This window comes from Triticum aestivum, chromosome 2B (genome assembly GCF_018294505.1).
Source record: "Triticum aestivum cultivar Chinese Spring chromosome 2B, IWGSC CS RefSeq v2.1, whole genome shotgun sequence".
Lineage (NCBI taxonomy): Eukaryota > Viridiplantae > Streptophyta > Magnoliopsida > Poales > Poaceae > Triticum > Triticum aestivum.
This window is the reverse complement of record NC_057798.1, coordinates 6,875,658-6,881,190: the sequence shown is the minus strand read 5'-3', so window position 1 is coordinate 6,881,190 and position 5,533 is coordinate 6,875,658. Positions and strand designations below refer to the sequence as shown.

The following is a 5,533-nucleotide window of genomic DNA, read 5'->3' as shown; positions in this document are numbered from 1 at the left end:
CATTTAGACCGGGATTGTATAGTTCAGAGTGCAATCAACCGGGATTTTGACTTGAGGGTTCGTTTCGCCGAACCTCTACGAGTTCAGGGTTTAAAATAGACTTTTTCCTACGGGTTCTATAGTTCGGGAACATGTCCGTCGGATCAGAATAATGCCAATTATATATATATATATAGGGAGAGAGAGAGAAGCATAGCCAGTTTTTTCCCCATAAGAAGAAAGATTGTATATTGAAACCTACCCACGTGCATAATCCATCATTTTCTAGACATTAAGTAGCAACTTTATTGAAGTGTAATGGGGAGGCTGTAGTACATTGAAGATGAATATTTTTTTTGCGAGGGACATTGAAGATGATGAAATAATTGAATTATTAATGGCCAATCATGGATTGAGTTGCATGTTCCGTGCTACAATCCATGTTAGGTAGCAACACATTTTTCCAATAAAAGCACAAATCTAGATTTGAAAACTGTTGATGACCACTTGAAGACCGTATCTCGGCCGTATCGTGAATACATCCATTGGTGCATGGACATAGTTCGAGGATAGCGAGACTGAGAACCTCTGCAGGATCATCGTGAACACACCTTCGCCTCGATCATTGTAAAGTTCTGCCCAATGCAAGCCCTTGGCCATATAGAAAAAGGTAGAAATGCATGTGGGTGCTTCCCAGCCCTGCCCACCCCGTTCTCGAATCTCTGAGGCTTGAACTATTCAGCATCCTCGCCCCAAAGTTCCTTGTCGTGGTGTATTGTCTTGATCGGAGTTGACAGAATTGTGCCTTCTGGTACCTTGATGCCGCCGAGCTCAAGATTAGAGCCTTATTTCCTCTGGATGTTTGTGTCCGGGCCGTATAGCCTGAGAGTTTCTAGAATGAACATGTTGACCAATTTCATATTGTTGAGTTTGTCATCTATATGGATATCCTTGCCACATTTTCTCATCACCTCCTCCCTGAGCTTCTCTTGCCACTCTGAGTGCGTGCTTAACAAGAACATAGTCCAGGTGAGCAGCTGCGCGGTGGTCTCATGTCCAGCTAAGTAAAAAGTCTTGCACTCTTCTATGATCTCGTCCATGCTCATGAGGGGTTTTTGCACGTGCTCTGGTGCGCATGCATGAGGATTATCCCAAGCATGTCATTCCCGTATCCCACAGTATCCTTGCAGTTAACCCGACTTTTTATGATGTTCATGAGTATGCTCCTCACCTGTTTCTCGAGCATATGCATCTTCAGGTTATTTCTGGTAGGAAGGTACCTAATTTGTTTCATAAAAAAAGAATTCATCAAACGGTGCTTTGTGAAATTTTGTTTGCCTGTTGATTTGAAACTACAAGACAGAACAAGGTATACATAAGAGGTTGCAGATATTGAATATGTACCTGAAGCCCGAGATGAGGTTCAAAACATTAAATATACTGGAGAAGGCAAGAAACTGAAGCTCTTTCTGCACCAGATAGAATTCCTTGGCACACCAGCTGAACATCATACTGAAGAACCGGCCGGGTGAGAGTCAGATATTGAAGAGCCCAAACAATAGACCGGTAGAACGGAGCATCCGACGTGGGCAAGACCTCGAGAGCAGAAACCTTGGCCTTTGTGTCAAGAGGAGTAGCAACAGGGTGGCAGTTGAGCATGCAACATGCTCAAGTAGCTCATGCACATACTTCTGCTGATGAAGGAAGAAGCCGTCGGGTCGCCGAACAACCTCAATGCCAAGGAAATAATGTAGAACGCCCAGGTCTTTGATGGAAAACTCATCACGCAGCCGGAGAGTAATCTACTGAAGAAGGGCCGCATAGGAGGCCGTCAGGATGATGTCGTCGACGTCGAGAAGCAAACATGTAGTCGTGTCGCCATGTTGGTAGACAAACAACGAGGCATCCGAGAAAGTAACGTTGAAGCCCAGTGTCTGAAGAAACCCGGCGATACGTTGGTACAAGGCGCGATGTGCTTGCTTGAGCCTGTAGAGAGAGCGGGACAACAAACACACATGCCCAGGAAGAGAGGCGTCGATGAAGCCGGTTGGCTGCTCACAGTAAACTTGCTCCTCAAGATGGCCGCCAAGGAAGGCATTGGAGACATCCATCTGATGAACCAGCCATCCTCGGGAAACCGCAAGCTGGAGAACAGTGCGGATCGTGACCGGTTTGACGACCGGTGCAAACATCTCAGTGAAGTCGATACAAGCGCGCTGCCGAAAGCCACAGACCACCCATCGGGCCTTGTAGCGCTCAAGTGTACCATCCGAGCGTGTCTTATGGCGGAAGACCCACTTTCCGCTGTTGACATTGGCATGAGAAGGTCGAGGAACCAGTGTCCAGGTAAGGTTCCGCTGAAGAGCGTCGAACTCTTCCTGCATCACAACAAGCCAGTGAGGATCACGAAGGGCTGCTCTTACGGATGCAAGGATCTGGGACAACTCAGTGGTGGAAGAGATACTCGTCGCCGTAGTACTGTAGACTCGGGCGATGAACGCTGGCTCAAGCCCGAGTGACGGGGCGAGACTGCAACTTCGGGGCAGCCGGCGAGGTGGCGGGCGAGGCAGCGGGGAGCCGGCCGGCGAGGCAGCCGGTGAAGGAGCTGCGAAAAAACCAGCGGCATGGTGAGACCACCGAAGGGCTGAACCAGGGCGGGCGGAGCATGGCCGCCGACCATCAACGGGGCGGGCGGAGCGTGGCCGGCTGGATGTGGGTGAAGGGAGCCGGCGCGTCCGCGTACATGTAGCCGAAGAGAGACGACGCGGCAGAAGACATCGCAACGACGACGCCTGGGGGAGGAGGCGCAGCGGCGCGGTGGGGATGGCGGGGGCGGCAGCGGCTGGATGTGGCGGCGGCGGCCCGGTGCGATAGTGGCGGCTGGAGGGGACGAGGTTGGTGCAGCTGCAGGAGGGAGTACAACGGCGAGAGGATGAGTGGCGGCGGCGGCACGGACCAGCGGCGGTGGCTAGAGGTGGTGGCGGCTGGGTGTGCCGTCGGCGGTTAGGGTAGCGGTAGGCAGGAAGGCGGCACGGGTTGGAGGCGGCTAGGGTCTGGCACTGGTCGGGTAGGGTTTGGCGCTGCGGGGAGAGGAGGAGTAGCGCGGGGTGCGGAGGGTGGTGCGGAAGCAGGAGGCGCGGCGAACGGCGGCGGCGGCGGCGGGTGGCGGGAGAGAGACGACGACTAGCGGTGGCGGTGACTAGAAAGTGCGGCGGCGGCGGCGCTGGGGAGGCGCGGCGGCGGCGGTTAGGGCTAGAATCGTGCTGCGTCTAATACCATGTTGAAGGGAAAGAATAGGTTGTGCAACACAATGCATTGATCGGTGCACCAGGCACGTATATATGATTACAGAGGGGGGGGGGCACAACCTCAATTATACAGATGAACTAGAAGGTGGGCCCAAGATACAATATACACGTACACATATATTCAAAAATATGATTGCTTAGTTGGCTAGCGCAACTTTGCCTTGAAACCGGAGGTCTTGAGGTCGATTCCAACAGTCACATACTCCCTCCGTTCTTGAATTTAAGATGTATTGATTTTCGTGCAAGTCAACAATTTAAATGTTTGATAAAGATTATCTATACCTAATATAAAAGGTGGAAGATTTCATAGTTCTCCATACGACCCCTGGTTCCATTCACGGGTCAATCGTTTTATACGATGTCTGGTTCGGTCGTTTGTGTGAGTCAATCGCTGGATTCAATCGTTGTTTTACATAGCATGTGTGGGCTTTGGCTGGTTCATCACCCGACCGGGCCGCGTCAACCCACCAAAGCCATACCAACACATGTACGCTACCGGGACCGACCTGATCTTCTCCGGAGCATTTCTTCCTCTATTATTTCTTCCTCAGTCTCCGAGCACGCACAGTTCCTAAACTCTTCGTCTCTAGCCCTCTACACTTTGTCTCTAGCCCTCCACTCTGGTAGTCGATGCTCCTTCTTCTTAGCCACCGTCAAGTTTTCCTATCCATGAGCTTATGCTTTTTGAATCTGTTAGCTTTCACTCCGGATTGACATGTGCTTGGCTCATCGAATAAAAACAAATCACACAACCTCTCGTGGTCCCTATATTATTTTCTGATATGTATGTGTTTTAAGTACGATTGATTGTATTAATTTCTAACAAGAATAATTTCTCAATGCTAGATTTTAACTCTCAAATCTATCATATGCAGTTTTCTGAAGATGGGGAAGAGACAATAGTAGTTCGTATTTTTTTACTTGAATTACCACCTCTCTCTACCAGACTAACTGAATAGAAACGTGCCGTGGTAAGATTATAGGTTTTATTCATGCTATTGAAGAGTATCATGGAATTCAACATGGACTTTCAACAAGCCCTGGCAGCTTAGATTAGCAAACGGCGAAAACTGGATTTCCACCCTTGCATGTGGTTCCAGAGACTATTTGACATTCCATGATAGAAACACAACCAAAAATTACCCCCTTCCCCGTAGAAAAATGATTATGCCCTTCAAGTGTTACTCCACTAGGTTAATGTTTCATGTAATCCATCACTTGGGGTTCTGTCTATGGATCTGTCAGTACATTACCATATTATGACAAGAGGTACATATTATGACCATTTGGGACACCTAGGTGCCCAGGCTCCTTGTCTTTTCACCACTAGATTGCATTTAGATGTGTGTTGTTGTAATGGGTATATTTGTTAATGGGTTATCCATTATAAATTGCTGCTCAAAATAAGTATGACATAATTACTAATTTAATGCCAGAAATATGGCCCCGTGCAACATGCATGGCAAGACTCCTTTCCATGGAAATAAAAAACAAGCATGCATGGCATCGTTCCATGTTGATAGACATAATAGGAGAGAGAGAAATCAGGAATTAATGCGTCAAGATTAATTGTCTCATATGTCTTGACTTGTTTCATAGATGGAAGGTATATAATACTCATTGGGAATAGGGAAAAGCCTGTGGTAATTAGGACGGTGTGCACATTTTGTATTTTGATTAAATTACAAACACATACACATTGGTATCTTGAGTATACATGTGCACAGTTTTATTAGGTATATTTTGATTAGGTATTAAATATATTTGTAGGTATGTGCATACTCATCATATTTCTCAACAACTACATACCTCAAGGTGAAATGCATGTGTACATATCCCAAAAATACGTAGGTATCGTACCTATTTATTTTTGAAGTACGTAGTTACAAATTTTTTGGTATGATACCCAATTGATTTATAAATATACGACCACACAAATATACTGGAACGATACATTTTTTTTTGCATATAGTCACAAATACGCGATCTAAAACTTCAGCATGAAAAGGTATGAGAGATAGAAAGCAATAAAAGGAAGGTATTGAATTAGATAATGTTAATTATGTCCTGCTATTTTATACATGGAAAGTCTTGCATGCAAATAAAAAGATACAAATCAAAATATGTACTAACGGGTTGGACCCGATCAAGGTGCCCAGGCACCTAGGTGCCCCAAACAATTTACCTATATATATGGGTTGCTATCGTCAAGCACGCATGCAAGAGGCAGTGAACTACACTTCCAT

General features: G+C 47.0%; 1 pseudogene; it reads right to left on the bottom strand.

Moving 5' to 3' along the window:
• Positions 1-459: 459 nt before the first annotated feature.
• Positions 460-2,659, bottom strand: LOC123038704 (cytochrome P450 709B3-like; annotated as a pseudogene).
• Positions 2,660-5,533: the final 2,874 nt, after the last annotated feature.